The sequence below is a fragment of the Bos grunniens genome, chromosome 20 (assembly GCF_055505025.1).
Source record: "Bos grunniens cultivar Pamir isolate PY7600 chromosome 20, Bosgru_T2T1.0, whole genome shotgun sequence".
Lineage (NCBI taxonomy): Eukaryota > Metazoa > Chordata > Mammalia > Artiodactyla > Bovidae > Bos > Bos grunniens.
In genome coordinates, this window is record NC_141184.1 from 49,082,845 (window position 1) to 49,098,003 (window position 15,159).

The 15,159-nt window shown below is 43.3% G+C and overlaps 1 long non-coding RNA gene and 1 other non-coding gene across 4 annotated transcripts in view; one reads left to right on the forward strand and one right to left on the reverse strand.

Moving 5' to 3' along the window:
- The first annotated feature begins 6,858 nt into the window (after window positions 1-6,858).
- On the forward strand, window positions 6,859-6,962 carry LOC147350379 (U6 spliceosomal RNA). Its single transcript, XR_015149301.1, has one exon. It is a non-coding gene; the product is annotated as a U6 spliceosomal RNA (small nuclear RNA).
- A 1,212-nt stretch (window positions 6,963-8,174) lies between these two features.
- Window positions 8,175-15,159, reverse strand: part of LOC147350380 (uncharacterized) — a 127,127-nt gene continuing 120,142 nt past the window's right edge. Inside the window, exons 1-3 of one of the 3 annotated variants that reach the window (XR_015148794.1) lie at window positions 12,008-12,064; window positions 11,133-11,309; window positions 8,175-8,381 (exon numbers count right to left, since the gene is read on the reverse strand). This is a non-coding gene — a long non-coding RNA (uncharacterized LOC147350380). Of the gene's footprint in view, window positions 8,382-10,768; window positions 11,310-12,007; window positions 12,065-15,159 lie in introns of those variants that run through there. The other 2 variants (XR_015148792.1, XR_015148793.1) reach the window with 2 other exon arrangements.

Sequence of the window (15,159 nt, forward strand, 5' to 3'; positions counted from 1 at the left end):
TGCTTGCTACCCTTTCAGAGTGTGACTCAGAGGTTATACCCTTTCATCAACACAGGGTCCTACCAACTCTTCCACAACTGTGGGTGGGACAAGGGAGGACCACGGGGGCACGGCCCCATCCACAGCTGTGGCACATGGTGATTCTTGCGGCATTTGCACTCACTAGGCTTTCTCCTCTTTTCACTGTTAAAACTCATTTATCAGACCTGCTGGCTATGACTGACCGTCCTCTTTGTCATTACTCCTACCTGACTCACTCTTTATGCTCCCTAGAGCCACTGGTCATGAAGACTGTGGGACTAAACACCCTTGAGTAGGTTCAGAAGGTCTTATAAAATGACAGCATGAAGTCACCTGCAAAGAGCTGCCTTTCTGCTGAACAGGGATTAACTCTGCTGTCTGCGTGCTCAGGTGGGACCTCTGCCCCTACCCCCTGCCCAGGGCACCACCAGGGAAAATGAGGAAGCAGCCTCTGTCCCTCTTCCTCCCCACACACTTCACAATTGTTTCTTGAGGAACTTCCATATTCTTGAGGGGCTTCCCTTTAGCTCAGATGCAAAAGAATCTGCATGCAAAGCAGGAGATGAGGGTTCAATCCCTGGGTCAGGAAGATCCCCTGGAGAAGGGATTTGCAACCCACTCCAGTATTCTTGCCTGAAGAATGCCAGGGACAGAGCAGCCTGGCAGCCTACAGTCCATGGGGTCATAAAGAGTCAGATACGACTGAGCAACTAACACTTTCACTTTCATTGCAGCCTCCTTCCTGAATACAGCTCAGCAGGCCAGGCCCCTTTCTGAGGCCCCTTGCTGGACTCATTGCCCACAATCCTCTTTCTCTTCCATTTTCCTAGGGCAAACACTTGTCCATGCAATGAAGGCAAAGCCTGTGCTGTTGAAGCCACGGCTGTCTTCACTAATAACACTTAACTTTCTCTTCCTGACCCTGGAACTCAGGCCCTGAATATGTGGCTCCTACCCTGGCAGGGGGCTCAGTGTCCCAGCTCAGTCACCTCAAGTTGATACTACTGGAAAGATACAGGGGTTTCCCGTTATTATCTGTGCCCAGAATTGTTCTGAGCCTTAGACATTTTTCTTTTCCTATTTTATAAACAAAAGTGTTATGTCTGACCACCCAAGAAGAGTCTGACATGAGCCACCAAGGCAGATGAGACCTCCACCCCCAACTGGGTGTCCTCTCTGAAGATTCATGATGCAGATTCACCTCAGCAAAGAGAATTTATCAAACTTTACCTTCTTTGCTTGTATTATGAGAACGGTGGCCTTATTATTGGTTCTCAAGTTACGGCATTCTGTTACAATATGAACTAGTGTTTCAAAGTATACATGTATTTCCTCCTACGAATGCTGATACGCATCCCTAGGAGCTTTCTTTCCAGCCTTTAGAAAGCCAATGCTATAGAACATAAGGGGAACAAGAGGGAAGATGGACACCACACAGAGAACAACTCTCTGGGATTTAGAGACAAGCAGAGAAGAGTTCCACTGTGAAGCTGCTTTTTCAGATGTTTTCCAAGCTAAACAATGTTCTCAGCAATGGGTAGGTGTTCTATCTCAACATTACACCGTGCCCATTATATTTGAAATGGCACAGCTTGGTATATTATGCTGTATATCTTCTGAAATGTAAAAGCTCTCACCTCCACACCATAAAAGCCCTGCTTAATACATTTCTTGTTTCTTAGGCAATTAAGTCAATCTGACTCTCTTCTGCACCAGGCAATCCATTTTATCACTTGCCATTAGTGGATCCTTGAGGAGCAACATAAAGACCTCCAGTCCACAGAGCCAGTTGCAGGAATATGTGTGAACTCAGACACGCCCAGCCAGTGGCCGGGGAGGGCTCTGCATGTGCATTTTGGGTGTGGGAGTGGACCTGGTGGAATTTTGCCAGAGACACAGAGATCACAGCTAGCAGTGCTCTCTTTTGAACTTGACCATTTAAAAATTTTACCTTTCCTTGAGCAGTATTGAGAGCTAATAAAATATATCATAATCCCAGGGTGTGAACAACCATGAGACTTCCATCACTCCAGCTCAGCAGAGGCAAGGAAAAAAACCATGACAACCCAATTGACATATAAGAACAGGCATCATTCCTCAGGCAACTCAACTCTGCGTGGTCTTGTCTGGTTTGGTACCACAGAGTGCCACTGTTTGGTTTAATACTGCTGATCTGGCCTTTCAGAGGCACATGCAAACACAGGCTAAGACTGTGCCCGTCAGGACTGACCTGAAAGAAAGGCAGAGGAAAAGATGGTGTTACTGACTCCCTTTCATGTTCACAGAATCCTGTGAAAAAGGAGCAGAGAGCTTAGTCGTTGTTTCAAGCCCCTGAATATTACCGTGACCAGGATATGTTGGGTTCTGCTCAGTATTTGATTTGAGTTTCCATTATTTTAGCAGTAAACAAAGTAATATCTTGATGAAGGTGAAAGAGGAGAGGGAAAAAGTTGGCTTGAAATTCAACATTCAAAAAACTAAGATCATGGCATCATGGCATCATGACAAATAGATGGGGAAACAATGGAAACAGTGAGAAACTTTATTTTGGGGGGCTCCAAAATCACTGCAGATGGTGACTGCAGCCATGAAATTAAAAGACAGTTGCTCCTTGGAAGGAAAGTTATAGCAAACTTAGTGTATTAAAAAGCAGAGACATTACTTTGCTGACAAAGGTCCATATAGTCAAAACTATGGTTTTTCCAGCAGTCATGTATAGATGTGAGAGTTGGACCATTAAGGAGGCTGAGCACTGAAGAACTGACATTGACGCTTTTGAGCTGTGGAATTGGAGAAGTCTCTTGAGAGTCCCTTGGACTGCAAGGAGATCCAAACAGTCCATCCTAAAGGAAATCAACCCTGAATATTCATTGGAAGGACTGATGCTGAGGCTGAAGCTCCAATACTTTGGCCACCTGATGAGAAGAGCTGATTCACTGGACAAGACCCTTATCCTGGGAAAGACTGCAGGCAGGAGGAGAAGGGGGTGACAGAGGATGAGATGGTTGGATGGCATCACTGACTCAATAGACATGAGTTGCAGCAAGCTCCAGGAGATGGTGAAGGACAGGGAAGCCTGTGTGCTGCAGTTTATGGGGCTGCAAAGAGTCAGACACGACTGAAGGACTGAACAACAACAACAAGACGAAGCAAAAGCTGAGTGAATCACAGGCATTAAAATTTTGAAAGCCTTTCCCAACAGAAAGATAGCTAATAACTTTTTAGCCTACATTTTATATGAGGAAAAACAAATGCTTCAATAAAGTGTCCCAAATTCTTAGAAGAATCAGAGACACCAGTGACTTCAGTGTCTCTGGCCCAGTTTAGCAGTTTCGGCCTTGGCAGCAGTCCCACTGACAGGACAGAGGGCTCTTTGGGAAGACAGAGGCTATTTGAAAGGCGAGTATTATTCATAAATTATCTACAAATGGTCCAATTCCTACAAGTCCCAAGTCGCTTAGATTTTCAGAGGGGAAATTTTAATCACAGATCATTTCAGGTTGATTTTGTATAAGCTGAGGACAATTTTGAGAATTCAAAAGACCAAAAAAAGGCAAAACAGTCTCTCCTGGGACTGCTCAGGAGACTTGTCCTTGCTTGTGATGTGCTAGTTAATTACCATCTGCATTTTGCTTTATAATTCACAAAGCCCTTTTCTCGGACTCTCAGAGGCCTCACCCTCTGCACCTGGCAGGAGCTGCTGAAAACATCCTCCAGGGAGAGAACCAATGGTTAATTTACTGTTGGAGCATACCTAGCTAGTTAGCTGTCGGCACAGGTTAGGTATTCGAGACTACGTATTAGAGTTCCAATTCTACCTGTCTTCCCTAAGCATTTCCCCACATCAGAAGCTGTGTCTGATCCACAGGTGGCCAACTCCCTGCCTTCTTCCTCTCTCCCTTCCTCCCTCCCTCCTATCCTTTTCCCCTCCTCCCTCTCACTCTTCCCCTCTTCCTTCTATCCTTCCACCCTTCCATCATCCCTTTCATTGTTTCTTCCATTTATCCCATAATTGGTTATTTGGCCTTCACTATGTGCCAGCTGGCTTCCCAAATGGCTCAGTGGTAAAGAATCCACCTGCCAATGCAGGAGACATGGGTTCAATCCCTGGGTTGAAAATACCCCTTGGAGGAGGAAATGGCAACCCACTCCAGTATTCTTGCCCAGAGAATCCTATGAACAGAGAAGCCTGGCAGACTATAGCCCGTGGGGTTGCAAAGAGTCAGACACTACTGAGTACTGAGCACACACACACGTATGTGCCAGCCATGGGATTAGGTGTTAATCAGAGATCAAAACACAGTTCCTTCAGATGACAGTGGAGGAAAAAGTAGGACCTGAACCAAACCCTCCCTTATCAAGCTCATAGATTTTAGCACATGAGAATCCATATAATCAAAGAAAAAATCCTCTACCATCTCTATTTCCACAATGATGAATGTAAGACTCTAGGGAAAGATGGTCTGCCTGAGGTTATAAAACTACAAGCAAAGTTGGTGGGGGATTCTTTGTTGGGTCTTTAGACAGAATGGCCATGATTCTTCCGGGTATGTTTTTGGTTTAGTTGAGGAAAACAGAAGAGACAGAGGAATGGTCATGTATTACTAGGCCTATTCAATGAACTGCAGCTGAAGGAATGGCTTTGAATCATAGACAATGTTTGCTCAAAGTAGGCATTTGATGATTTTAGAATAAGTGATCCAGAGGATGGTTAAGAAAGAGTGTTCATCCTTGCCCTGTCATTGACTCATATGCATAAAATACATAAAAACAAGCTAAGAAATATTTACCTACAGGAAAAATGACTGATATAGCAAGAAAATCATAGGAATATAGGTATGTTATTCATTTAGAAGGCCAATTGCTGGCCTAATATATAGTTGTAAAATTGATTTACAAATTAATTCTCTAGGATGAATAATACCATGGTGATTCTAGTAATGTTGATTGCCACAAATGTAAGAATGCAATAATAAACAAAGTAGGACAAAGCTCGGAGAAGGCAATGGCACCCCACTCCAGTACTCTTGCCTGGAAAATCCCATGGATGGAGGAGCCTGGTAGGCTGCAGTCCATGGGGTCGCTAAGAGTCGGACATGACTGAGCGACTTCACTTCCACTTTTCACTTTCATGCATTGGAGAAGGCAATGGCAACCCACTCCAGTGTTCTTGCCTGGAGAATCCCAAGGACAGGGGAGCCTGGTGGGCTTCCGTCTATGGGGTCGCACAGAGTTGGACACGACTGAAGTGACTTAGCAGCAGCAGCAGCAGGACAAAGCTAGCTAACCCCGAGTCTCTCAGTCTCTAGCATATATCGAAATTACCTCGAGGGTTTGTGAAGACTTGCATGAGGAGGCTCACCCCCAGAGTTTCTGATTCAGGAGGTCTGAGAATTTGCATTTCTAATAAGATCCCTGGTGGAGTTGAGCTGCTCCTCCATCTGGGACCACAGGGAGAACCCCTGAGTAGAGATGGGCTTGAGAAAGACCATAAACGGTCAAGGCAGAGCAAAAAGAACATGACTGAGTCAGGGGGCATCTGGTGTCGGGGACTTTGAAAACTACAACTCTTGTGAGGTACAACTCCAAGTGCCAAAGTTAGAAAAGAAAAGACATTTTCTAAAGCAACAAAAAGACATTAAATATTTTTGATGAGAAGCAAGGTGGATCTCAGAGGAGGGCATGGCAACCCACTCCAGTGTTCCTGCTGGGGAATCCCAAGGGACAGAGGAGCCTGGCGGGCTGCAGTCCATAAGGTCACAAGGAGTCAGACAGAACTGAAGCGACTTAGCACATGTGCACGCATGGTGGATCTCACAACCCATGTTTCAGAAAGATAACTCTAATGACAAGGTAAGGGCTCTAGGTCTTTTTGAAAGCAGAAGAATTCGTCTGAGTGGAGTGAGTGAAAGTCACTCAGTCGTGTCCGACTCTTTGCGACCCCATGACTCTATGGTCCATGGAATTCTCCAGGCTAGAATACTGGAGTGGGTAGCCGGGGTCTGTGGCTATTCTGTATAATTTTGATACAGTAAACTAAATGAGATAGAGAAATTAAGTGACATGATGCAAAATAAACTGATATTATGTTTTAAAAATACACTATTATCATATAACAATACTATTGCTTTCTTATTAAAATATTTTTAATTTAAGCTCTCTCTCTCTCTATATATATATATATATACTTTTCATAAAAATTTTCAAAAATACAAAAAAGAGAAAAGAAAGTTAATAACCCAAACTTCCACACCACCAGGAAAACACTAGTGTATTGTCTTGTGTATTGTCTCCATCTTTTTAATGCACAAGAGAATTTCATTCTCTGTTGTGACCATACTATAGATAAAAGGTTTTCTTCCTATTACTTTACAAAATTTATTTTCTTAAGTCATTGTAAGCTCTTGCTAAACACAATAGTTGCACATGAGTATTCTATAGCAGATACTGATGTTTGCCTATATAACAGTCATATTCCAGATTTTTCCATGCCTGATTTCCAACATTTTTAGGCCAACACTTCTATTATTTGAATTAAGTAAATCTTGACTAGTATTAAAAAAGAATCATGGTAGTTCCTTCTTGCTGGTAGTTGATTTAATGGCTGTTACTTTAACAAAGTTTTTATTTTGACAAAGTTTTCCAAGATGGAAGCTGACTGAATAATGATCCCCAAAGTCATAAGATCCTAATCCCTGGACCTGTAAATGTTACATTATTTGGAAGATGGCTCTTTTCAGATGTGATTAATTTAAGCATCTTGAGAGAAGTCAGTTTCACTGAATTATATGGGTGAGCCCTAAATGCCATCACAGGTGTCCTTACAAGAAAGAGGTGGAGCTTACTTCTATAGCACATGTACTAAAATCGAAACAATACAGAGATTAGCATGGCCCCTGCACAAGGATGTCATGTAAATTTGTGAAGCATTCATATTTTAAACAAGGGGTAGGGCAGGCGAAGGGAGATTTCACTCAGGCACACAGAAGAGAAGGTGATTTGAAAATGGAACAAAGAGAGATTTGAAGGTTGGAGTGATGTGGCCACAAGCTGAGGAATCCTAACAGCCACCAGAAAGTGGAAAAGGAAGGAATGGGCTCTCCCCTAGAACACCCTGAGAGAGTATGGCCCTAATGACACCTTAATTTTGCCTTAGTGATGCTGATTTTGGACTTCTGGTCTCCAGAACTGGACAGAATACATTTCTATTGTTTTATGTCACCATGTTTGGTGTCTGCAGGCAACTAATGTAAATCAAACCCTTCTTGAAATGTTCTGTCCCAATTCTGGTTAAATAGACGTGGTCTATCAAATGGAAGGGTCCTCCTGGAAAGACTGTCTTACTCTTAAAAGGAAATACATAGTGGGAGGGAGTCTTATTTCTTCTTCCAGATGTTGTTGCCCCTACATACAGCATTAGAACTGGAGCAGCCATTTGTGACTGTGCAGCTGGGACACAAGCCAATGAGCCAAGGATGGGAGAGAAGAAGGATGGGACAAACTTGGGCCTTGGATGACATCATTAGGCTGCTTTAACTAACCAGCCCTGGGACTTCCCTATAATGAGGCTTCTTCTTACATGAGATAATTTTCTTACGTGAATTAACATGGTTTTTAAGGCCTCTTTACTTGGGTTTTCCCTTACTTTGAGCTTAAAGCAACATAACAAATGCACGCATCAAATGGATTATACCGTAATTCAAAAATGGGCAAACTGTGACCCGGCAAACAGCTACCTGGTTTTGTAAATAAAGTTTTATTGGATCCCAGCCTCAACCACAGACCACTGTCTACGCTCTTTAGCACCACAACAGCAAAGTCAGGTAGTTGTGAGAGAGATCAAATGGCTTACAAGCCTAAAATTAGGCTATCTGCTACTGTAAGAAAAAGTTCACAAGCTTCTGCCGTTCTTGAACACAACTATCCCAACTGTCCTTTTATTGTTGGATATTGTTTTTCTACTTTCTCCAAAAATTGTCTTTTTTACACAAGCTTTTAACCTGTCACTTGGGCATATTCCTACATATAAGATTGAGTGTGATCCACAGAGAAAGAGTCAAATAAGAAAATAAATAAGCATGCATGGAAACAATTTACAATAATCTCCTAGATCATCTGGGGCTTCCCCAGTGGCTCAGCCATAAAGAACTCACCTGCAGTGCAGGAGTTGCAGGTTTGATCCCTGGGTCCAGAAGATCCCCTGGAGGAGGGCATGGCAACACACTCCAGTATTCTTACCTGGAGAATCCCATGGACAGAGGAGCCCGGCGGGTCCATAGGGTCCACAGGGTCTCGAACAGCTGGACACCACTGAAGTGACTTAGCATACATGGTTAGATCATCTGTAATCTTATCAAAGCCTGTGAAAGATTGTGATCAATGTGTGAGATAGCATTTTCCACATATAAATAAATATAGGTGATCACAACAACTTAATTTAAAACTGCAGGCTAGTCTAGAAGGATAAGAAAACAAGCTTTTCTTTTCCTATTTTAAGTTTAAATCAGCCAAACCAAACTTCCTCCTGGGTTGAAAGATGTTGGTGGAACTTACATCACAGTGAATGTTATTACAGCTGAGAGAGAAAGGGCCCTGGACCCGGTTTCCAGTAGGCAAGTTTGAAGCACCCACACTTCACAGCTACAGCCTGTGCAGGGGAGATAACTATTGTTCAGCATATAAGGCAGGACTCAAAGTGTGTCATGTAAATAGAACCAACTGTATACTTACTGATGTTTGACTCCATGCCATTTTTTTCCCTCTTAAAGAGGAAAATGGTCACTTCTTTTTAGAAAGTTCCCCTCAGCAGAGCTGTGCTCTGAAGGCACCTTCCTTAAAGGGATCTGGGGGGCAGGCAGTCCTATAGTTAGAATTGTGGCTGCACAAAAGCAGGTTGCGGCAGGGCGTGACTGACCAAATAACCCTTTGAACTTTGTAAGAAAGTCAAGCTGCAGCTGTCCCAGCCAAACACTTCTACTTTCTTTCCTAGAAGCTGTTTAAGAAGGTCTCTCTTGGTGCAGAAAGAACAAGATGGCTGCAGCGTCTAAATTTTTGTGGGTACTTTCAGGTCGCCCCTGGGACCAAATAAACCAATGAGGTGCATAGTGACCTGAAATATCCTTGAGGATGAACCGCCCCTTGTCCGTCTGTCGGAAGGAGCCATCTAGGACGAACCTTGGCAGCCTGGAGAGAGTCCAGAGTTAATAGCCCCTGAAGGCAATTTTCCATAAATGCTTAGGATCTGGTGATACTCCTAACACACACACACAGACACACACACGGCCAAATGTAGCAAAAAAAAATCACCACCAAATCCTCAGAAAATCACTGATAGTAGTGTCAGACTCAGAATACAAATAATAGAGGCAACTATTCAATTCCATGAGGACTCAACAAGAATCAATATAAGTGCTTTTGGAAAGCGCCCATTTGGAACTTCCAGCCTATTTGGTGCTTTCCAGCCTATTTGGTGCTGCTTTCTTTCCAAAATATCTAATACAGGAGACTTCCACTTCCTTTCCCAAAGAATGCTGGATGAGTGTTAGGTTTTCCATATCAACCTGGCAAAACAATGAGCCTCCCCTCCTCCGCCTTTTCTTAACTGAGATAGACATTAAAATCTGTGAGTGAAAAAGCACTCATTATATTGAAAGTTTTTAACTCTTGTGAAATATTTAAAGTAAAAATGGGAACTCATAAATAACTAAAAGAAATAAAACTTTTTATTTGAGATATTAGGAAAAGAGCATTTAAAACTTGGGCACCTTTCCTTTAATAACTTAGAAAGATTTTTGTGCGTTTATCTGCTATCTCATTTAAACTTTGATATCAGTTCAATTGCTCAGTTGTCTCCAACTCTTTGAGACCCCATGGACTGCAGCATGCAAGGCCTCCCTGTCCATCACCAACTCCCGGAGCTCGCTCAAACTCATGCCCATCGAGTCAGTGATGCTATCCAAACATCTCGTCCTCTGTCGTCCCCTCTCCTCCTGCCTTCAATCTTTCCCAGCATCAGGGTCTTTTCCATGAGTCAGTTCTTCGCATCAGGTGGCCAAAGTATTGAAGCTTCAGCTTCAGCATCAGTCCTTCCAATGAACATTCAGGACTGATTTCTTTTAGGATTGACTAGTTTGATCTCCTTACTGTCCAAGGGACTCAATATACACCCTATAAAATGAGCTAGTCAATAGCTACTGAGGCTGAGGGTGATTAAATGACATATTAATTTTGCATTGTTTTCTTATTAACCATGTTTGTGATCATTATTAGTCTGTGTTTCTAAGTATTTTAAAACACAGAAAGCTAGAAAATTATTCATTAGTTCATAATGTGAATAAAAAATGTCAGCCAAATAAAGGACCCTGATTTGGCAAGGAGGCATAGATTTTACTATCAAACAGATGTATGTAAGTAGCTAGAGCTTCAGAAAACTTACTTGGCCCTCTGAGCCTCATTTTCTCATCCATGAAATCGCATAGCAATATCTACCAAACAGCACGTTACAAGAATTAGAAATAAAATTCAGGACTTCCTTGGTGGCCCACTGGCTAAGACTCTGAGCTGTCAATGTAGGGGACCTGGTTTCAATCCCTGGTCAGGGAACTCGATCCCACATGCCACAACTAAGATCCAGTGAAACCAAATAAAATATGCAAAGCTCCTGGACAATGGTAAAAGCTCTCTCACTGTCAGGTCTAAATGCATATAGAAACGAAAAAACAATAAAGCAAATATTCAGCACACAAATAGATTGGAAATGTTGAGAACTAAAGTGTTTTATTTCTTTGTAAAAATGTCATGTAGAGTAATTAGAACAGCGCTTGCCTTCTCGTCATGTAACAAAATACAGAGCAAGTACCTTTTCTATGCCTTGGTAGATTGCCAGTCTCTTTCATAAATTTGGATGTTTCCACCATTTTATCCTTTGTACTTTTAATACCATGATGTATCCAAGAGTCCTTTTAATGTGTGTGCATGGGAGGGAGGGCTAGGGGAGGGATTTTTTTTTTTTTTTTTGGTGGTGGTGTCACTTCTCCTGAGACATCATCTTTTTTCATTTTCTGCATTTATGGCAATAAATTCCTAAATTCCTTTGGTCTTTGGTCACTTACCAGAGTGGCTCCAATGTCCACATTCCCATGCTCAGCTGGATTTTCTAAACGCAATTTACATTCGATTTGAATTTTCCTTCCTGAATGATCAGCTTTTGTTTCTTTCTTCGCTTTCATTTTTGTTGGCAATTCATTCCATTGGTTATCCGTTTGTGTAAAATGGCACATAGGTGATCACTGGAAGACAAGGCGGCAACCCAACAACACATTTTGCTGTTTGTGGGTAAACGGAATAACAAATGCACAGTTTACCAATACAAATGACCAATCACTAACAGAGTCTGAAAGGAGTGACATGATTGTGATGGTGAGGTGCATATTGAAGAGGTGATGAGCTCCCTAAACATGTGCACTGATGAGGTAGCAGCACACTTTGTACTTCATGCAACTACCCATAGTTCAGATACCAGGGTGACTGAAATCTGAACCATGTTGCTAGAGGGGACTGGTTTTATTTAAACTCAATTGTGGTGACTGAAATTCACATATACTGAAGTGAAGTGAAACCAATCGAAGTTGCTCAGTCGTGTCCAACTCCTTGCGACCCATGAGCCGTAACCTACCAGGAATCCTCCGTCCGTGGGATTTTCCAGGCAAGAGTACTGGAGTGGGTTGCCATTTGAGGACTACCTGTATTATCTTTGGGTTTCTCGGCACTGGGACTTGCACACGTGTAACAGTGAAATGGTTGCATATTTTAAAGAAGCCAACATTGATTTTATTTTGCCAAGTTGTTTTTTTCCCCATTGTGTAAAATAGTAGGGTGTGGCCACAGAGAGCATTATTGTTTAATCATTTCATTAACAATCCAGCCCAAATATCTTTTCTCCTCACCCCATGGACCTGCTCTTTTAGGATAATTCCATCTCGCTCACCAAGTAGTAGTGAAGGTATTTCCTGTCTTCATGAAAAACACTTCCATCTTCTCCCTGCCCCAGGGAGGAAATGCAGAGAATGCTTATCCTTCACAACAGGATGTAGAGCTGTGTACCTGGGTCCTTCCCCATGTTTCAGATTTAATGCAGTCACAACCCAGGCACAATTCTAAGCAATATGCCATATGTGCAGTCCCCAAGAGAAATCAGAAAAAATCTGCAGGAAGTTAGGCAGGGCGGCAAGCCCCAAAGACATTGACTATTCTTTGCCATAATATTCCACTTCCTTTGTGGTTTTCATGGAATTTAGTATATACCTTGGTGTGGGGGGTGGAGGGCATGGGAGGAGGTTTGAGGAATGTGGAATCTGCATTTATCTCATCCTGGTGCAGATGTTAAAGTGAGAAAAGGAACATCAGGAGCTAGAGGTGCATGAAAAGGGAAAAGCTAGGGCTGTTAGGATCAGAGTGCATCCTAAGATCATCATGATTGGACAAAAGTGTGTAGTAAGAGGAATGTGTGGCTAATCCTGAATGCAAGTAGTTAATTTGGGTGGTCACGCCAGGAAGACCAGGAGGGTGGGGAGATGAACCATGGGAAGCAAGGAAGCAATACAGAATACGTCAATGAGCTGGTTTCTAACGTGGGAAACCAGGGCTCCATCACCCTGGGGATGGACGTCTGTGGAACCATAGAGAACACATCTCAGGACCGTCTCTCAAGAGACAAGAAAGCTGTCGAAGACAGCTCAGCCTCCTGGTTGAGAACAACTGGTTATCTTTTACATTCTCAGCACTTATGATCTGCCCTGCATGTAGCAGAACACACCCTGAGAGGCCAGGGGGAGGCTAGAGACAGAGTCACAAATGCTTGCAATAAATATTCATCTGAAGTTTATGAAGGTAGGGTATCAACAGTATCCACTGTTGGGCTCTAACTGTGGTCTAGGCACTGTTCTAAGAACTTTGCATGTATTACCTCATGAATACAGACAAGCCTACAACAAACTGCAAAGTGGACACTATTATCATCTTTTTATAAATTAGGCACAGAGAAGTAACTTGGCCAAGCTCACAGTCTAGGAAGTTGCAGAGGAAACAATGATAATGAGTATGATAAAGCTTCATGTAACCTCTATACCATATTGCCAACGCCCCCTGCAATGAGTACTTGATTGTCTCTATTTCCTTTATTTTTCCACGGCTTACTGTATGGCTGTGGAATAGCTTCATTTTTTAATAGGATAAGTGAAGAACATTTAGTGGAGCAAGACACTTTACAAGCAGGGTCCCCAAGGTACCAGCCGGCTCTGGACAGGATACCAGAGCTTATATATTAGAAAGAACCATTCTTTTCTTACTGAAGCCACTTTGTTTGGGAACCTTGTCATCACAGTGGCCCAATCTATATCATAACTAGCACACAGGACAATGTCGGAGTTTTAGTTACAGCTCCCAGACACCCAACACAAAAGAAGAAAGGTGGACCCAGCACGGCCTGAGACCTCACACAGGAGGCGCTGAGTTAGCATCTGTGTACTGACGTTCCTGCCCCAGCTGGGCTGGTCGTGCCTGTCTCTTCTCCTGCGTTGACTAAAAGAGGGCTCAGCCTCTTCTAGAATTTCCTCTCCTTGTGCAGGGAGCTTGTACAAGAGACAACACGATTAAGCCCTCCCTGGCTTCTCCACGAGTCACTGCTTGATTCTGAGTCTGCCTCACCAAACCAGTCCTGAGGTCTCCGTGCCCAGAGCTGTCAGCAAACCTCCCACTCCCTGTTTGTGTTGGCTTGTGTCACCCTGCCACGCTGGAGGTGTTGGCTAAAGCTGTTTACTGGCTTCATTTAAAAACACCTTAAGGTGTTCTTAAAATTCTGCTTTGAGCAGCGATACAGACAGGGACGGCAACGAGGCCAGAAAGTAATGGAGATAAATAGAACATAACAAAATTGTAATGAAATCACAGAGAAAAACACACAGGAACTTCTAAAAAAAAAAAAGTGGTATGTTATTTAAACCCAGTTTCACACAAACACACACATATACATATATGCATGTGAGTCCTTGTACGTGTGCATGCTCAGTCACTTCAGTCGTGTCCAACTCTTTGCAACCCCATGGACTGTAGCCAGCCAGGCTCCTCTGTCCATGGGATTCTCCAGGCAAGAACCCTGGAATGGGTTGCCATGCCCTCCTCAAGGGGATCTTCCCGACCCAGGAATCGAACCTGTGTCCTTTGAGTCTCCTGCACTGGCAGGTATATTCTTTACCACTAGCGTCACTTGTATATATGCACACATATAAATGTATATGTACACCAGTGTATAATTTCAGGAGATCTTATCATTTTTATGGAGTTCATCTTTCCATCCATACTACAGGCCATGTCCTAGGCTAAGTGCAACTCCACAGCATATACTTTTAGGCTAAAACAACTGAAAAACAGTAGACAAAATATCCATTTAATATGCTTGAAAAATAATAGCGTCTAAAAGCAGATTCTATTGCAACAGCCACACATGAGCTTCCCTGCTGACTTCTGTAGGGCCAGGGAACATGTGACCGTGAGACATGGGCAGAACGAGACCCATACACAGCAAAGGGTTCAAAATTAGCTCACAAGGAATTATCAAACAGCCGAGTTTAAATAGTGCTTGTCCAGTCTCCAGGAAACAAAAACTCAAGGAGGAGAAGATCACAGAGCCAGTTGATGGGAGACTCCAGTCCCATTGCTTGGGTCTTTCACGCTGCACGGCACTCAGTGGTCTCCCTGCTTCAGTATTTCTACTTTATCACGGTTCACTGCACCCTGCACTGGCGGGACACTCCTGAGACTTCCGCTCCCTCCCTCTGCACCACCCTCATATTTCCTAGAGTCAGGTCACTCAGATACCTGACTCACCCAACTCTGACCCACAGGGCCTGCCCACTTGTCTGCCCTGATGTGGGCTGGGATTCGTCAGAAGGGAAAGTAAGGGGGAGGTAAGGAGAAGAGTGCGGCTTGCTCCTCTTGGCAAGTGGGGAAACCCAAGTGACAAGACAGGAGAAGCTGGCTCGGCCTCCGTTCCGCAGCCCAGGAGCAACCTCTAGGCATCAGCATCTCTGCCTCCCACGGTCTGACACACAGCCTCTTTGTTTTGGATTGAAACTATCATCG